Source organism: Megascapheus bottae, chromosome 9 (assembly GCF_031878675.1).
Source record: "Megascapheus bottae isolate mThoBot1 chromosome 9, mThoBot2.hap1, whole genome shotgun sequence".
Classification (NCBI taxonomy): Eukaryota; Metazoa; Chordata; class Mammalia; order Rodentia; family Geomyidae; genus Megascapheus; species Megascapheus bottae.
Window position 1 is genome coordinate 41,970,467 of NC_143517.1, and position 17,638 is coordinate 41,988,104.

General features: G+C 44.6%; 1 long non-coding RNA gene across 2 annotated transcripts; it reads right to left on the bottom strand.

The window, feature by feature from the left end:
• Positions 1–1,608: 1,608 nt before the first annotated feature.
• LOC150059091 (uncharacterized) lies at positions 1,609–15,975 on the bottom strand. Of its 2 annotated transcripts, XR_016536589.1 has the most exons (5): positions 15,914–15,975; positions 14,471–14,626; positions 7,501–7,570; positions 1,983–2,047; positions 1,609–1,776 (listed from the first exon to the last, which is right to left on the bottom strand). It is a non-coding gene; the product is annotated as an uncharacterized LOC150059091 (long non-coding RNA). The 2 variants fall into 2 exon arrangements; XR_016536590.1 differs by lacking the exons at positions 14,471–14,626; positions 15,914–15,975 and adding an exon at positions 12,237–12,323.
• Between the last annotated feature and the right edge of the window lie 1,663 nt (positions 15,976–17,638).

Here is a 17,638-nt window from a genome sequence, read left to right on the forward strand (position 1 = left end):
AATGACAATAATATAAAACAAGTCCTGTAAGAGGTGAGGGTATACTCAGCAGAAAGGGAAGGGTGAAAGAGAAATGAATGGAACATGAAGCTTGTTGAGACTGGTCTGGGAAGGAGGGAAGATAGAGGAGAGAAAGTGGAGGAGCAAATCCAATCGAGCTACATTGCATGTTTATATGGACAAAACATCTTGTACAATTAATCGATGCTCATGTTAAAATGAAAATGATATAACAAAAATAAATAAGTAAAATATTTTCCTCTAGATTGAACTCCAGTCCCTAAGCTCTACAGCTCAAGGCCAGTGCTCTACCACTTGAGCCACAGCGCCACTTCTAGTTTTCTGATGGTTAATTGGAGATAAGAGTCTCACCGACTTTTGTGTTGGAGCTGGCTTTGAACCATGATCCTCAGAGCTAAGCCCCCTGAGTAGCTAGGATTACATGTGTGAGCCATCAGCACCTGGCTCTAATACATAATTCTTTTTAATTCCTATTTTACAGATAAAGGTTTAGAAAGAGGAACAAACTTGCTCAGTTTGTTTTTATGCAAAGAACTAATTTACACTACATGTGAAGCAACTATGCCCACAGGAGACAGAATAGGAGCCAAAAGAGAAAATTAGGACAAATGCATAGCTCCAGGTTGTTACTGGAGAAAAGAAAATAACTACACACCATTTCACTTACTGTGCAGCTTTGCAAAAATACCAGAGCTCTTTTAATTAGGTCAGGACAAAGCTCTTGGAAGGAGAAGACTAGCAAAACAGAACTCAAGATAATAAGTAAAACAGTTCAGCTCGAACTCTCAGTGGAAGAGACCGGCCCAGACAGACTGAGCCAGCCCCAAACACCCCTGACTTAAGAGTCCTGGGAAACTCTGAACAGATTAAATTAATAGAGCAATTAGGGACAGGAAGCAGGCTAAACCTCTTGAAATCTGGGAATGAAAGGGGAAATTTTCAGAAGAATTTGATTTGCTGAAAGGAATGCAGTCACATGCTTTAATTTCTCTTTGGTTTATTTCTAAGATGCTGAAATGGCAAGTCTGAGGAGCAATAAATAATTACAGGTTTTTCTCACATGCAAACAGCATGTTTGTTTCTTTCGTTTTGTGCCTGATCTAGAGCTTGAACTCAGAGCCTGAGCATTGTTCCTACGGCCTTACAGCCTGGGCACTGTTTGCTTTTTAGCTCAAGACTGGCACTCTGCTGCTTGAGTCACTGCTCCACTTTGGGCTTTTTGGTGGTTAAAGAGTCTCATGGACTTTCTTGCCCTAGTTGGCTTTGAACCATAATCCTCAGATCTCAGCTTCCCAATTAGCTAGGACAATAAACGTGAGGCACACTGAACCAATGAGTCATTACTTTTGAAGGTTAAAACAAAAAGTTAACAGTATTTACAGACCAGGCCAATGGCGTAAGTGGTTGAGTATCTAACTCCCTAGCCAAACACAAGGTCATGAGTTCAAAATGCCATATTGGAAAAATAAATAAATAAACCAATAACAGTATTTGTGATGTGTTTAAAATAGCATTTGGCATATAATATGTATCAACTTTAAGGTATTTATCACTAAGTTCAAAGTTACTCTATTTTTCAGTACACAATTCACAGCAACCCTGTTAATTATTAGTGCCATTCTCATTTTGTACGTAAGGAAACAGAAGTCAGAATCTTCCCTGGGTGGATGTGGTAGCTCACCAGTAATTCCAGCACTTCCGAAGCTGGGAGGGAGGTTCCCCAGCTGGAGATCATCCTGGATTTCACAGCAAGACCTTGATTCAAAGTGAAAAATAAGGAAAAGAAGCTGAGGAGTCGCTCAATGGCCTAGCGCTTGCCGAACCTCATGGCTGAGGCCCTGGATTCAAATTCTGACACACACACACACACACACACACACCATAGATTCTCTCCAGAATTGCTCTGAAAGACTGTATTGTGTGGTCCCCACAACCCTGTGACTCCTTCCTCTCAAACTGACCTTCATTTCTTCTTGCTCTTCTAAGCCCCAGATCTGACATCTGTCAATCATTGAAGGGTTAGGGTCTGAAAGGGAGAAAAACACCGGACAGAGATGGGTGAAGGAGAGGGTGTGTCTTACTCCTTGTCCCACCTATCATCTAGGGTCCCACCCCACCCCTCAAGCTCTACACTATCACCACAGGAGAGACAGCCACTCTGAAACTTGGAGAAAAAAGTAACTCCTCCCTCCCCATTTTTTCCCTTGTGTTGGTAGTCTCTGAGAAATCCAGGTAAAGTCCACAACCTCCTTCTGAGATAGGACATTTACTTTTTTTTTTTTTTTGCCAGTTCTGAGGCTTGAACTGAGGGCCTGAACACTGTCCTTGGGCTTTCTCAAGGCTAGCTCTACCACTTGAGCCACAGCAGCACTTCCGACCTTTTCTATGTACATGGTACCCAGGAATCGAACTTGCATCTTAGTGCATTCTAGGTAAGCACTCTACCACTAGGCTAAATTCCCAGACCCAGAGAACACTTACTTTTTAACAAAGTAGATACTATTATTCAAGTTATATGAGATTATTACTTAGTAATAAAAAGTATAATACTTCAAGCCAGGAGTTTGGCTTAGTGGTAGAGTGCTTGCCTCGCATGCACAAAGACTGGGGTTCTATTTCTCCTGGGTACCACATACATAGGACAAGCCAGAAGTGGTGCTGTGGCTCAAGTGGTAGGATTCTAGCCTTGAGAAAAAAAAAACCTCAGGACAGTGTTTAAGCCCTGAACTCAAGTTCAGGACTAATAAAAAATAAAAAATAAACCCAAAACAAACAACAACAACAACAAAAACTTCTACAATATGATTGGGTTGAGATTTTTGTTTTCATTTCCTGTGCTGTCACTCTTGTTTGGTTTTTTTTGGCTCAAGGCTGGCATTCTACCACTTGAGTCATACCTCCACTTCTAGCTTTTTGTCTGCCCAAATTTGTCTGCCCAAGCTGCCTTAGAACCAAGATCCTCAGATCTCAGCCTCCTGAACAGCTAGGATTACAAGTGTGAGCCCCAGGCACACGGGTACTATGAGTGTCCAGTAACTTGCTTAGCCAATCTCTCATTTGGGTACTTTAAGGTTTTGCTTATTTGTAAGTTCATAAGTAGGACTTATAAACAGATCTCCCATTTGATACGTGCTGTAGCACCAGGAAAAGTCTGAAATCTGACAGACAAGTGACACACTAAGCTGAGTGTGACACAGGTGGTAAAAACACCAGGTGTGAATAAGAAAGCTAAGCCCCAGCACTTAGGCCCTGTGTTCAGTCCCCAGTACCAGAACACACACACACACACAGTTGAGGATAATAAATTCTAGTCGTTAAGAACATGAAGCCAGATTCTGGTGGCCCATGCCTGTAAATTTTAGCTACTCAGGAGGCTGAGATCTGAGGATAGTGGTTCAAAGCCAGCCCACACAGAAAAGGCCATGAGACTCTTTAATTAACCAGCAAAAACTGGTTCTGTAACACTTGCACCACAGCTCCACTTCTAATTTTGTGCTGGTTAATTGAAGAGTCTCATATATTTTCTGCTCCAGCTGGCTTAGAACCACAATCTTCAGATCTCATCTTCCTGTATAGCTTGGATTACAGAGGTGAGTCACAGGCAATTCTTTTTAATCTTTGATTGGTTGGACCCATGGCTACATAAATCCAACTGTATGCCATCAGCACTGACTGGCAGTAGTGCTTAGCAAAGCCTATCTGTGGGAAAAGACATTGTCAAAGACGAAATTCCTAAATCCTTAGTCAGATCAGTGTTATCAAATGGCCATTTGCCATAGATTTTGATGACAGGAAACATTAACTCTGAGCCTGTTTGAATGTAAACTAATATGTGGCAGCAGTTTTTCCTGGGCGCATATATATATATATATATATATATATATATATATATATATATATACACTATCCTTTCAATCAAGTCTATGAATTAGTCACCAGAAGTAACATTCTATTCTCACGAGGCAGAGACTCGTATCTCTCGGATTTGCTAATCCTTACCAGGCATAGAGAAATACATGAAAACTGAGAGCCTCTGCTGGAGAGAAGCCCTCTGGAGAGAAGCTGGGCACTTCCAGGAAGACACTTGTCAGCATCATGAGGTCAGTGGAATCATATTTGCAAGAAGTCCAGCTCAGCTGGGCATGGGTAATTCATGTCTGTAATCTTAGCTTATCAGAAGGCTAAGATTTAAGGATCATGGTTCAAAGCCAGCCCAGGTAGGAAAGGTCACAAGATTCTGATTTCCAATTAACCAGAAAAAAAAGCTAGAAGTGAGATGGGTGCTGGTGGCTCATGCCTGTAATCCTAGTTACTCAGAAGGCAAAGATCTGAAGATTATGGTTCAATGCCAGCCTGAGCAAGAAAAGTCCATGAGATTCTTATCTCCAAATAACTACCATAAAATCCAGAAGGGGTTCAAGTGGTAGAATATGAGTCTTTTTTTTTTCTTCAGATCCTGTGGCTTGAACTCAAGTCTGGACACTGTCCCTAAGCCTCTTTGTGTTCAAGGTTAGCATTCTACCACTTGAGCCACAGTGCAGTTTCTGAGGAATCAAACCTGGGACTGCATGCATGCTAGGCAAACATTCTACCACTAAGCCACATTCCCAGCCATGCCACGAGTCTTAAGTATAAAAAGCTCAGGTCCTGAGTACAAGCTTCAGGACAGGCACATACCTGTGTGCGCATGCACATGCGTGCACATACACACACACACACACACACACACACACAAAAAGTGGAGCTATGTGGGGCCAGGAGTTTGGCCTAGTGGTAGAGTGCTTGCCTATAGCATGCACAAAGACCTGGGTTCAATTCCTCAGTACCACATATATATATAGCCAGAAGTGGTGCTGTGGCTCAAGTGACAGAATGCTAGCCTTGAGAAAGCCCAAGGACACTGCTCAGGCCCTGAGTATAAGCCCCAGGACAAAAAAAAAAAAGTGGAGCTATGAGTGGTAGAGCACCAGCAATGAGCAAAAAAGTTAAAAAGCAATAAAAACAATCCCAGGTCCAGAGTTCAAGCCCCTTAAAGTTTAGAGAAAAGTACAAAATTTTAGTTTCAAAAATTAGATAGGCACTGGTGACTTACACTTATACTACTGGCTATCCAGTAGGCTTTGATCCAGAGAGTTGAAGTCCAAAACCAGCCCTGGCAGAAAAGTCCTCAAGATCCCATCTCCATAATAATCAGCAAAAAACTGAGCTAAGAGCATGATTCAAGTGGTAGAGTACCAGAAGAGCAACAAGCCAAACAAAAGCATGAAGCCCCCAAGTTCAGACTTCAGTCCTCCCCCTCCCCCCAAAATCAAATCACCCACAGGACATTTTTTTTTCTAATGGCTAACAGGTCTCTTTATTTCTAAATGTTTTATTGTTATTCTGAAGGTGATGTACGTAGGAGTTACAGTTAGATGACTCAGGTAAAGAGAGTACATTTATTTCTTTTTGGATGTCACTCCTTCCCTCACTCCCAGTTTAGTTCTCTTCTTAGCATAAATATGAAAATCATTTACAAGAGTCAATCTTGTAGCACTTGTAATAGACAATGAAATGGTTAAATGCTGTGTTTGCCACATAAAATGTTCTTCATTCACCAGTCATTGTGCCACTCATGCATGCTAGGGTTGATTTTAAGTCACCTCATGGACACAGTGTTTATTAGGTGGGGGAGGGTGCCCAGGAGAGGGAGAAGGGACAGAGAGGGATGCCATAGCGGGCGGAAGCTGGTGAAAGCGGGGGTTAGATGAGAGGGGCCAGATGAGCAGAGAGAGCTGGTGGGCCTACCTGCTCCATGGCAGGGTGGAGTTACAGGCTTCCCCCGGGGAAATGTGGTGGGAGGGGTTGAGGACCCAGCATGGGTGAATATGACTAACACAGAGACCTAAAAGATTTGGAACCATGATGTTCCTTATCAGTGCAGTTACAGGAAGCCTATAGAGATATTCATTATTTGAAGGAAGGAAGGAAGTCCTTGCTGCAAAAGGGTAAGTACAAATACCTGGGCATTGTCCTGGAGCTTTCTCAAGGCCAGTGCTCTACTATTTGAAACAGCACCACTTCTGGCTTTTTCTGTGTATATGGTACCGTGGAATGGAACCCAGGGCTTTGTGAATGCTACGTAAGCACTCTACCACTAGGCCACACTCCAGACCTTGCAGCTCTAATATTTTCTAGCTATGTGGTCTTGGGAAAACTGCTTCACTTCTCTAGACCTTAGTTTCCTCATCTGCCACATGAGGATCACAATAGCACTCACTGGATAGGTTTGTTATGAGAATTAAATAGCAGTTCTATTCATGTAAGTAACATTAGATCTATTCATGTACATGAAGTTACATCATTTTCAGGCCTCACGTAAGTTATTTAAAAGCCAATTCATTATACATCATAACCTTTCACCTCCCTGTGTAGTTGTGATGTTGCCTACTTGTTCCTCATCTCAGTGACTCAAAACCCATCATACACCTCAGCTGTAACCACATTAAATTGAATGGCGTAGTGGTGCATGCCCACAGTCCACAGAAATTGGGAACCTGAAGCAGGAGAGTTGAGAGTTGGATGCCATCATAGACCACATAGTGAGACTCTGAGTAAAAAGCAATCCCAAACCCTTAGCAACCCCAAGCTAGTGGTTATTGCTGGTGTGGTTTTCTTTTCGCCAGTCCTGGGGTTTGAATTATGCATGTGGGTACTGTCCTTGAGCTTTCTCAAGGTTAGTGCTCTACCACTTGAGCCGTAACATCACTGCCAGCTTTCCCTGTGTATGTGGTACTGAGGAATTGAACCCAGGGCTTCTACCATGCTTAGTAAGCACTCTCCCACTAGGCCGCACTCCTGGCCCATTGTATTTTTTTTTTTTTTTTTGCCAGTTCTGCGCCTTGGGCTCAGGGCCTGAACACTGCCCTTGGGCTTTCTCAAGGCTAGAACTCTACCACTTGAGCCACAGCACCACTTCTGCCACTTCTGGCTTTTTTTTTTCTATGTATGTGGTACCAAGGAATCAAACCCAAGTCTTCGTGCATGCTAGGCAAGCACTCTACCACTAGGCCAAACTCCCGGCCCCTGGCCTGTTGTATTTTAACTAGTCAATTCACACCCCCATGGAAGAATAAGTCCCCCACCTCTTGCCTGGCTCTAGTGTCTCACACTTGTAATCCTCTAGCTACTCTAGAGGCTGCAATCTGAGGATTCTGGTTTAAGGCCCACCCATGCATAAAGGTGTGTCAGACTTTTACTTCCAATTAGCAACAGAAAGCTGTAAGTGGAGCTGTGACTCAAGGGCTAGAACACTAGCCTTGAGTACTCAGGGATAGTGCCCAGGCCCTGAGTTAAAGACTCAGGACTGACACATGCATAAAACACACACACACACACACACACACACACACACACACACACACACACACACGCCCCTGGACCTTAACCACAGCCCCCCAATTTCTTCTCTCCCCTCCACCCCCTCCCCTCTATCCTCACCTGACGCTTGAGCCTCCTGTTGCTTCCAGACCTCTGGCCTCCCTTCCATCAGCACTCCAGCCTCTAAGACCTGTAGGTAACAGATCCCTCCTTGTTTTAAGCAGCTTGGGTTCATGTCCTTGTTTATCACCTGATGCCTACACCTGAACCCAACATTACCCCCACCCCCATCCTCAGGCCCCCCCTACAGTTGCCATCCACCACTCTGGAAAGAAGTTAAAACCAAACTAGTAAATCATAGCATCATTTGACAAAGGCTCGCTTCCGAGAGCTGGCAAAATAACATATAGATAGATAGATAGATAGATAGATAGATAGATAGATAGATAGATAGATACACAGTAAATTGAAAGAAAATGGGATAGAATTCTCCAGAGAACTGCTAGGATTTGCACTGGACATAGTTTGAATGGCACTAGTTTGGGGGAAAAAAAGGAGTGTGCATCTCAGAGCCATCACTTGCCATTGGCTGCTAGGTTTATTCCAGAGGGCTGTCTGCTGAGTGTTCACATCCCTAAATTGCCTATTTTCCCTAATTTCCTCCTCCTTCTCCTCTTTCTCATCTTCACCTTATTTGGTACTGGGGATTGAACCCTCAGCCTTATGCTTGCTAGGCAGGCAGCTCATACTTAAGCCTTTCCCCTGATTTAAAGCACAACCAAGTTTCCTTAGGAAGAAAAATAGTCTGTTCATTTCCTAGGCCTGCTGTAACAGCTGGCACAAATTGCTGGTTTAATAGCCCAGACCTGTATTCACTCATAGTTGTGGAGGTTGGACATCTAAAGACAAGGCTTAGGGAATACCTTGCTTCTTTGAACTCTGCCAGAGAGTGCTTCCCTCCAGCCCCCCAGTCCTGCACCCCTAGGCCTTGGTGGTGCTGGTGATCTTTGACATTCTTGGCTTGGTAGATCCATCATTCTGTCACCGGCTGGGTGGATCCTTTGTTTCATGTAGGATAGGATTCAGACAAAGACCTTGTCCAAAATAAAACTAAGGCCCAGAAAAGGAGCACAGCAGGCTATTCAACATTGTGGATTCGCCCTTGTGACGTTGTACATAATCAGGTCCTAGGGAAGGGCTTGAATATTCATACCTTTCTGGAAAAGGGAGAAAACTTCCAGTATGCAAGCGCCACTTTGCACCGGGCTCAAAATTGCCTGTGTTTTATAGCTTCACCCCCAGCCCACTACCCAGATCTTACTATGCTAATGTATTACACTGAAGGTGTTATGTGGGCAGAGTCAGTCAGTGCCAGCACAGTTATTGCCCTTTTGGTGGTCACTGGTCTTAACCAATGTCTGTGGCTTCCTACTTTTGTCTGTCTTCTTGTACTGTGACCTGCCGGTTCCCCTCTTTCTTCTGGTTCCATATTCCGCCCCCCCCCCGCTTTTTTTTTTTTTTTTTTTGCCAGTCCTGGGCTTGTACTCAGGGCCTGAGCACTGTCCTTGTACATTCTCAAGGCTGGAGCTCTACCACTTGAGCCTCAGCACCACTTCTGGCTTTTTTCTATGTATGTGGTACCGAGGAATCGAACCCGGGTCTTTGTGCATGCTAGGCAAGCACTCTACCACTAGGCCAAACTCCCGGCCCCGATATTCCCCCTTTTAATAAGAACATCAGTCAGACTGGATTAGGTTGCATTATGATGGCCTCATTATTATCTGATTTTCCTCTGTAAAAGACTCTATTTCCAACTAAGATCACATTCAGAGTTATTAGAGATTAGGACGTCAACAAATCTTTCTGTTGGACCCTAATCAATCTGTCACAGAAGGTAAGGTAGAAATGTCCAAACGTGTGCAGCCTCGGTAACCCAGAGGAACTCGAGTAGCCACAGGGCTGTGACAGGGTTTTGTCTTCATGGAGTTCCTGCCCCTAGTTGAAGAAAAGTCAGGCCTGGAGGGTTGTGGTATGTGGTAGTGCTAAATTGGTCAGCCACTTTAGAGACACATGCCTACACAACTGGGGGTGGGGGGAAGCTGTGTCCATTTTAAAAAGGCGTGTTGTACACCTTCAAAGTTATTCTGTTTCAGTACAGAAACTTCTGAGGCAGCCCAGGACCCCCAGACCACATTTGGATTCATTCTTTTAACAATGGAAGCCTGGCTCATTGTAATACTGAACCAAGCATGCCCAGAAACATTATCGGCCATCTTTTTTTTTTTTTTTTAAACCAATGACCTCCAGTTGAACATCCCGAGAAAAGTATCCCTTAAACTCCTAATGTGCACACCCCAACATGCTTTCTAAGATGAACAGACATAGGCATTCCAAATAAAATCATGTTTACTTTCTTCAAGGACAACTTTGTTTTGCCAATAACCCTAAGTAAGGTAATATATCTTCTAGTAATTTTTTCCCCACTCTTTTATTGCCCATCTGTGCCTTTTGTCTTTGCAGTAAGATGCTAACCCATTTAATGAAGTTATATCTTAACATAATTTGCCCATCCTGTGACTACTACCTGTGATGTTGTTTTGGCTACTTTACAGATAAGAATACTGAGAAAGGCTGGTGAAGATAGTCTAGGAGTTGATGGGCCTGGGATTCTAAGCATAGTCTGCTGGAGAACTTTGTTTTCTTGGTGCATTTGTTACTTCCCTTCCCACTTTAGTCCTTCCTGTCCTGTTGCTGAGATGAGAACCTAACCAATGATTTGGGTAACAGTCTTCTCTCCAGGCTTGAGTCTTGGCCAGAGAGCACAAGCACAGCTTCTGTAAGCCAAAGTGACAGGGTTTGCCCTTTTGTCCAAATATGTCACAATTGTCAGTGATATGACTCAGCAGTGAATTGAAATGATGATTCTAAGAGCCCAGCACATGCTAGAAGGTATTTTCAACTGATGAATAATCTAGAAATCCCACACCTGTGAGCCACCATCAGATGTGGCAACAGGAACCCTTAATGGCTAATTCTGTCAGGCCCTGGAGTATAAGCACTTACATACATTTCTTTCCTCTTTTTTTTTTTTTCTCAGTCATGGGGATTGAACGCATGGCCTGGGCACTGGTCCCTGAGCTTTTTTTTTTTCCACTCATGGCTAGCTCTCTACCACTTTGAGCCATTTCTGGTTTTCTGGTGGTTAGTTGGACTCTCCCACTTAGATTGATTGGCTTAGCCTCCTGGTAGTTAGGATTACAGGCATGGGTCCCCGGTGCTGACTTATTTTTAAAAAGATGTGCTTGAACGTAAAAAAGGGGGGGGCTTGAACTTTGGGCTTTGTACACTCACTTGGACTTTTCACTAATAGCTAATGCTCTACTGCTAGAGCTTATCTCTAGTTCTGGCTTTGTGGTACTTAACTAGAGATAAAAATAAAATATCCAAGGGCCAGGAGTTTGGCCTAGTAGCAGAGTACTTCCCTAGCACGCATGAAGACCTGGATTTGATTCCTTGGTACCATATACACAGAAAAAGCTGGAAGTGGTGCTGTGGCTCAAGTAGTAGAGCTACAGCCATTAGAAAGTCCGAGAACAATGCTTAGGTCCTGAGTTCAAGCCCCAGAACTGGCAAAAAAAAAAAATCTAAGATAATGTTTTAGCTGGTTTTCAATCGAGATTCTTAGATCTTAGCCTTCTAAGTAGTTAGGATTAAAGGTGTGAGCCACTGACAATTCACTCTCTTTTACTTCAGAGTATCTAATATATCTTTACCCAATTTTTCCATGTTTCCTCAGTGAAAACATTAAGGGCTCTGACCTGGATTGAATCTCACTTAAGCTGCAATTTGAGAGTCCATACTTTGAATCATGACGTCCAACTATACATACAATTCAGCAGAGTTCAAATTCAGAGAACAACAAAGACTTTACTTTGAAACCAGATACTAGCTACTCAGGAGGCTGGGATCTGAGGATCCTGGTTTGAAGACAACCCATGTTAGAAAAGTCCATGAAGGGGCCAGGAGTGTGGCCTCGTGGTAGAGTGCTTGCCTAGCATGTATAAAGCCCTACCTGGCTTCGGTTCCTTGGTATCATATACACAGAAAAGCTGGGAATGGTGCTATGGCTCAAATGGTACAGTGCTAGCCTTGAGAAAACTAAAGGACCATGCCCAGGCCCTGAGTTCAAGCCCCAGGACTGGAAGGAAAAAAGAAAAGAAAAGTCCATGAGACTCACCTTCAATTAACCATTAAAATGCCAGTAGTGAAGCTGGGGCTCAAGTAGTAGAATGTCAGCCTTTAATAACAAAAAAAAAACCCCAAACAAACCTCTGGGCACTGGGAGCTCATGCCTGTAATCCTAGCTACTCAGGAGGCTGAGATCTGAGGATTGAGGTTCAAAGCCATCCCGTGCACTACAAAGCTGTGAGACTCATTTCCAGTTAGTCTGTAGGAAAAGCAAAGTGGGGCTGTGGCTCTAGAGGTAGGGTGGTAGCCTTGAGCTGAAGAGCTCAGGAACGGTGCCCAGGCCCAGAGTTCAAGCCCTAGTACTAGTATTGGAAGGGATGAAGGAAGAAAGGGAAACAGGAGGAAAAGGAGGGAAGAGGGAGGGAGGAAGGGAAGGAGGGAGGGAGGGAGGAAAGACTTGAGATGCTGATCACCAGAGGACTTGCCCCATACAAGTGTTACTACAGGAATGAATGGCTCCTCTGCCAGAGGGATGACTGCTTCTCACCCAGTGTGAGCCTCTCCAGACTGAGGTTTTATTCTACATCACATATGCTTTGTCTCCCTGCCCCCTCCCCCCACCACATCCGCCTCTTGCAGATCTGGTACTCATTAACATGCAGGCTTACCCAGCACCTTTTATTTTTAAGATCTCAAAATGTCCAGAATAGGACATTTTTTTTCTTTTGTTCTTCTGTTCATGACTGGGGAAGATCAGAATCATCACAAAGATTATTGTGATCATAATGACTCTGATGATGCAATAAACAATTCAAGATAAAAGCCTCAGAGAAGAGAGGCCCTACCTGGCTCTGGTCAGGTGGTGGGGAGGAATCTGATTCAGAACCCAGCTGTACCTCAACTCCTAGACCTGGCTCTGGATTTGGGACTTGCTAATATATGTGGAAATGGTTTGTTCCAGGCAGAGACATGAGTGACAGACAGGGAGGCGACAGCTGGGCTGTCTCAACAGGATACTCACTTGTGTTAGCCATTTCAACAGTGACTTAAAATGCATTTCAAATACTAGAAATAGCAATTTGTCACTTTTCCTGTTGTTGGTGGGTTTTTTTCTCCTATAGACACATTAATATGGATGTGACCAGCAGGTTCCAAGCTTTGAATTGTGCTCATTAAGTCACAGCTGGCTGAGAATATGTGTCAATCCTGTGCTTTGATTTCCCAACCCTCGGTTTTATATTGAAATGAAAATGGACTCCTCTAGACACTTCCCTTCTCTGGAAGCAGAGCGGCAGCTTAACCCTCTGGGGAGGGGATACTGTGTACTGAAATGCATGTGTAATTTCAGTAACGAAAACATTTGAGACACACACACACACACACACACACACACACACACACACACACACACACTGGAATTACCCTGTGGGGCAGGGATGGTGGGAATTCCCCACCTTGCTTTCTTCAGGGAAGAGTCCACCTGCCTGGTGTCTGCCCAGGGCAGCTTTTCTGAGTGGAAGCGTGGCTGGTCAGATGACCCACCAGCATTTCTACCTTTCCTGGATTGAAATGAAATGCTTCATTGGATTTCTGAGTTCAATATTTGTTTTTACAAAGAGCTAAGGGAAAAAAAGGCTGATTCATGGTTCCTCCAGAGGAATTCCTTCAGGGGAAAAAAATAATGCCCTGAAGACCAGACATTAAAAACAATAACAACAACAAGAATGCCCCCCCCCCACAGAAGCTATAATGAAAACAAGTGACAGGAAATGCACCTGGGGAGCTTGTTAATAGAAGGGATTCCTGGCCCCTACCCTGGATCTCTGAAAATCCACCAGGAACCTGGGCAGCTATCCAAGAGTTTGGCTTTTTAACAAGCTCCCTAGCTGATTTACTGCTACCTGAAATTGGAGAGCCATAGAGACAGGGGTGGGGGCTGCAAGCATCCTCAGCACAGGGCTGGGGTATAGCTCTGAGTCACTCAGGAAATGATGAGCCCTCACCTTTGATTGGATACAGCTGAGCTCACCTGGCAGCCTGCACTTCATTTGGAAGTGACAAATTAGCAAATGATGTGCAATTAAGCTTTTCACAAGGTAGTTAATCAGCACATCCCCTCTTGTACTTCAGAGCCAGCCTCTGTGTCTCTGGGTAATCAGGAAACTCAGGGAGGCTCCTGTGCTGTGTGGGCGGGAGGGTGATGGAGTAAAACCCCAGAGGGAACTGGCAGAACAGAACAGAACAGGCTAGGAGTCCTGCAGCCTTACCCCTGCTAGGTTAAGTCTCTCAGAAGCTGCCTAGAAAGACCCTAGTATATTTCATGGATGTTTTTGCTATGGCTTCCAAATGTTACCTTAACCTGGACCTGAAGGTGGTCTGACTGTACTAGAACTTATTAAGGGAGCTATTTAACAAATTTCTGCCGGGTTCCCGTGGCTCATGCCTGTAATCCCAGCTACTCAGGAGATAGATCTGAGGACCATGGTTGGAAACCAGCCTGAGCAGCAACGTCTGAATATTATCTCCAACTATCTACCCATAAGCTAGAAGTGGAGGTGTGGCTCAAGTGGTAGAGCTCCAGCCTTGAGCAGAAAAGCTAAGCAAAAGCCTAAAGCCCTGAGTTCAAACCCTATTACCAGTACACACATAAAAAATCATTTCTTGTAGTGTGCTGGTAGTGGATTATAAATAGGTTATGAAAAGAGAACAAGAGGAAGTCTTGATATGTAATGTCTGATTTCCTTGGAATGGAATTTTCTGAGGGGATGGGGAGTGAGGGGGGGAGGGGAAGACAGCCTGCTAGGGATTGAATCGAGGCCCTTAAGCATGCAAGTTCACTCTATTGCTGAGCTGTACCTACAGCTCCTCTGTAGCAGATTTCAAACCAACAGTGTGTTCTTACCGAAGGTAGAGCTGGAAAAATATTCGGTCAGCACTTTCTGATGCACACATGCGCCTATGCCATCACACCTTTGGATAAGTCAGTAGTCCAAGATCTTCCTGCTATTATCCAGCAACATCGGCAACAACGGTCTCCAAATGTGGCCACACTGGAATCCTAGATGAGATGGGGAAATTAGCTGGGCCATGGGATCACCGACTTGTACCATAGGATTACCTCTCCAGGTTGGCAAAAATTTTGCATGTACTTGTCTGGACACTTCTGTAGTGGCCAAGCCCTTGTTTCCTGGACCAAAAGCCAGCCAGTTTCCAAAGGAACTGTGGAAATGCAGGGGAAGCAGGGATAAGGAACTTCAAGTGAGGAAATGGCTCCATGTGAATTCTGCTAGTGGTTTCTCAGGACAGATTTCACATTAAATGAAATGGAGACGTTGCCCATTGCCCTGGCATATAGAGAGCAGGCTGTTCACAGCTGGCTTCAGCCGAAGGCAGAGGGGAGGGAGCTAGGTACCCTCCCCATTCTGTATAACCCGAGAGAGAGTGAAATGGAAAATGTCCAATTAATCATTCAAATTTGTGCCTGAGGATGCTCGTTTATGAATTTCAAGTACTCTAAAGGGCTGCTCAGGAGAGAGACTCAAAACCTGTGATGAATATTGAAATTAACACATGTTTTCCCAAGTAGATGAAAATGTGATAGGCAAATAACTACAAAAAAGGGGGGAGGGTTTGCTGAGAAATAGCTCATTTGCATGAGTGAAGAGACAATGGGAGAACACAAAGATGCAGATCCCTGGTTTGACGGGAAGTGTTTCTCTTCTTTGTGGCCCTGGTTGGACTCTTTGGCTTTGAAAGAAAGCCAGACACTTTGTACAACTCCGTTCTCATATCTCATGAATGTAGTGGGGACCCAGAAGTGTAGCCTAGTGGTAGAGTGCTTGCCTAGCATGCACAAAGCCCTGGATTCCATTCCTCAGTACCACAGACACAGAAAAAGTCAGAAGTGGCGCTGTGGCTCAAGTGGCAGAGTGCTAGCCTTGAGCAGTGTCCAAGGACAGTGCCCAGGCCCTGAGTTTAAGCCCCAGTACTGGAAAAAAAAATATGTTGGATGGATTTAGGAATGAAATATAAGGACAATTGAGTACATAGACTGCTGTATTTTGCTGCTTTGGACAGCCCAGTCCACAGTGCATTCTGTCAGTGTGTGCCTATGTGTGTTTGGGGTGAGATGAGGGCAAGCCCATCCGGGAACCAGTTTGTACTGGCTGGCAAAAGCCAATGGTGCCCATCTCTTCTCAGTGTGCTATTCAGTGATATTACACTGATAGTTCGACTTTGGCCCTAGTGGGCCATAATTGGCAAACTTAACAAATCAGCTTGTTTGTCCCTGGAGAGGGGGTTGTTAATGACATATCACCACACAGCTGCAGGCGAGGTATCCTACCGAGAGGCTGGATCCAAACCAACTGTGTGCCTTGGACTGCTGAGCTGCCTTACAAATCCCACAGGCTGGATGGGTGAGACAATAAGATTTTATTTCTCACCGTCCTGGAGGCACCAAATACAAGATCAAGGTGTTAGTAAGAGAAGTTTCTCCTAAGACAACCCTCCCCCCCACAAACACCCATTCCTTGGCTTGTAGACGGGCTGCTTTCTCATTGGCTTTGGTTTTTTTTTGCCAGTCCTGGGAACTCAGGGCCTGGGCACTATATCTGAGCTTCTTTTGCTCAAGGCCAGCACTTTACCACTTGAGCCACAGCATCACTTCCAGCGTTTTCTGTTGATGTGGTACTGAGGAACGGAATCCAGGGCTTCATGCATGCTAGGCAAGCACTGTACCACTAAACCACATGCCCAGCCCACTTGGCTATTTGTTTTTACCTCTATGTACATGCTGGTCCCGTAACATTAGTCATCTTGGGCTATTTTCCTAGCCATATCACTTCATTCAGCTTTAATTTTCTTTTCAAAGGTCTCCCAAACCCGATACACTGGGGTTGACGGCTTCTAGATGTGAAATCCGCCCATAACACCTTGAAACAGGTATGCAGGGAAGAAGCATTGCATTTGCAGGTGAACTGGCATTTCAATTCCCAAAGGAGGAGGATTCGAACAACTTTAACTCCCCTAGCATGCTGGAGCAGGTGGAGGGGTGGTAATTCTATAAAACAAGGGAGGCTTCATTCTGGCTGTGACACTCTTAGCAGTTGTCTCTTCCCACGGAGCCCGGGAGACTCTTGGGGCTGGATCCTGTATCATTTACAACTTCATGAAATACACAAGGAGGGACAGTTGGGCTTGTTCTCAAAGATGTCACCATTGGGGAATAGACACTGAAAAACCTGGTCGAGGCACTTACATAGGACGGTACTGGAGCTTGGACTTAGGGCCCAAGTGCTGGTCCCTTTCCCTGTTTTACTCAAAGCTATCATTCTACCACCTGAGTTATGCCTCCACTTCTAACTCTTTTTTGGGAGGTGGGGAGGAGTCTGAATGGGAGGGTGGTTAATTGGGGGAGTCTCATAGACTTTCCTGCCTGTGCTGGCTTGGAACTTTGAGTCTCAGATTTCAGCCTCTTGCGTAGCTAGGATTATAAGCATGAGCCATAGGCACCCAGCTCAGATGATTTTACTTTTCTTTCTTTTTTTTTTTTTTTTTCCAGTCCTCAGGATCTGAGCACTGTCCTTGGACTTTCTCAAGGCTAGAGTTCAACCACTTGAGCCTCAGCACCATTTCCGGCTTTTTTCTATGTATGTGGTACTGAGGAATCGAACCCAGGTCTTTGTGTATGGTAGGTAAGCATTCTAAACTCCCAGCCCTTGATTTTACTTTTCTTTAAAAAAAAAAAAAGGCCTGGAGTTTGGCCTAGTGGTTAAAGTGCTTGCCTAGCATTCATGAAGACCCAGGTTCGATTCCTTGGTACCACATATAGAAAAAAAGCCGGAAGTGGTGCTGAGGCTCAAGTGGTAGAGCTCTAGCCTTGAGAAAGTCCAAGGACAGTGCTCAGGCCCTGAGCTCAAGCCCAGGACTGGCCAAAAAAAAAAAAAAAAAAGTTATGGGAGCCGGGAGTGAGCCTAGTGGTAGAGTGTTCGTCTAGCATGTGCCAAGACCCTGGTTCAATTCCTCAGTACCACATATACAGAAAAAGCCAGAAATGGCGCTGTGGCTC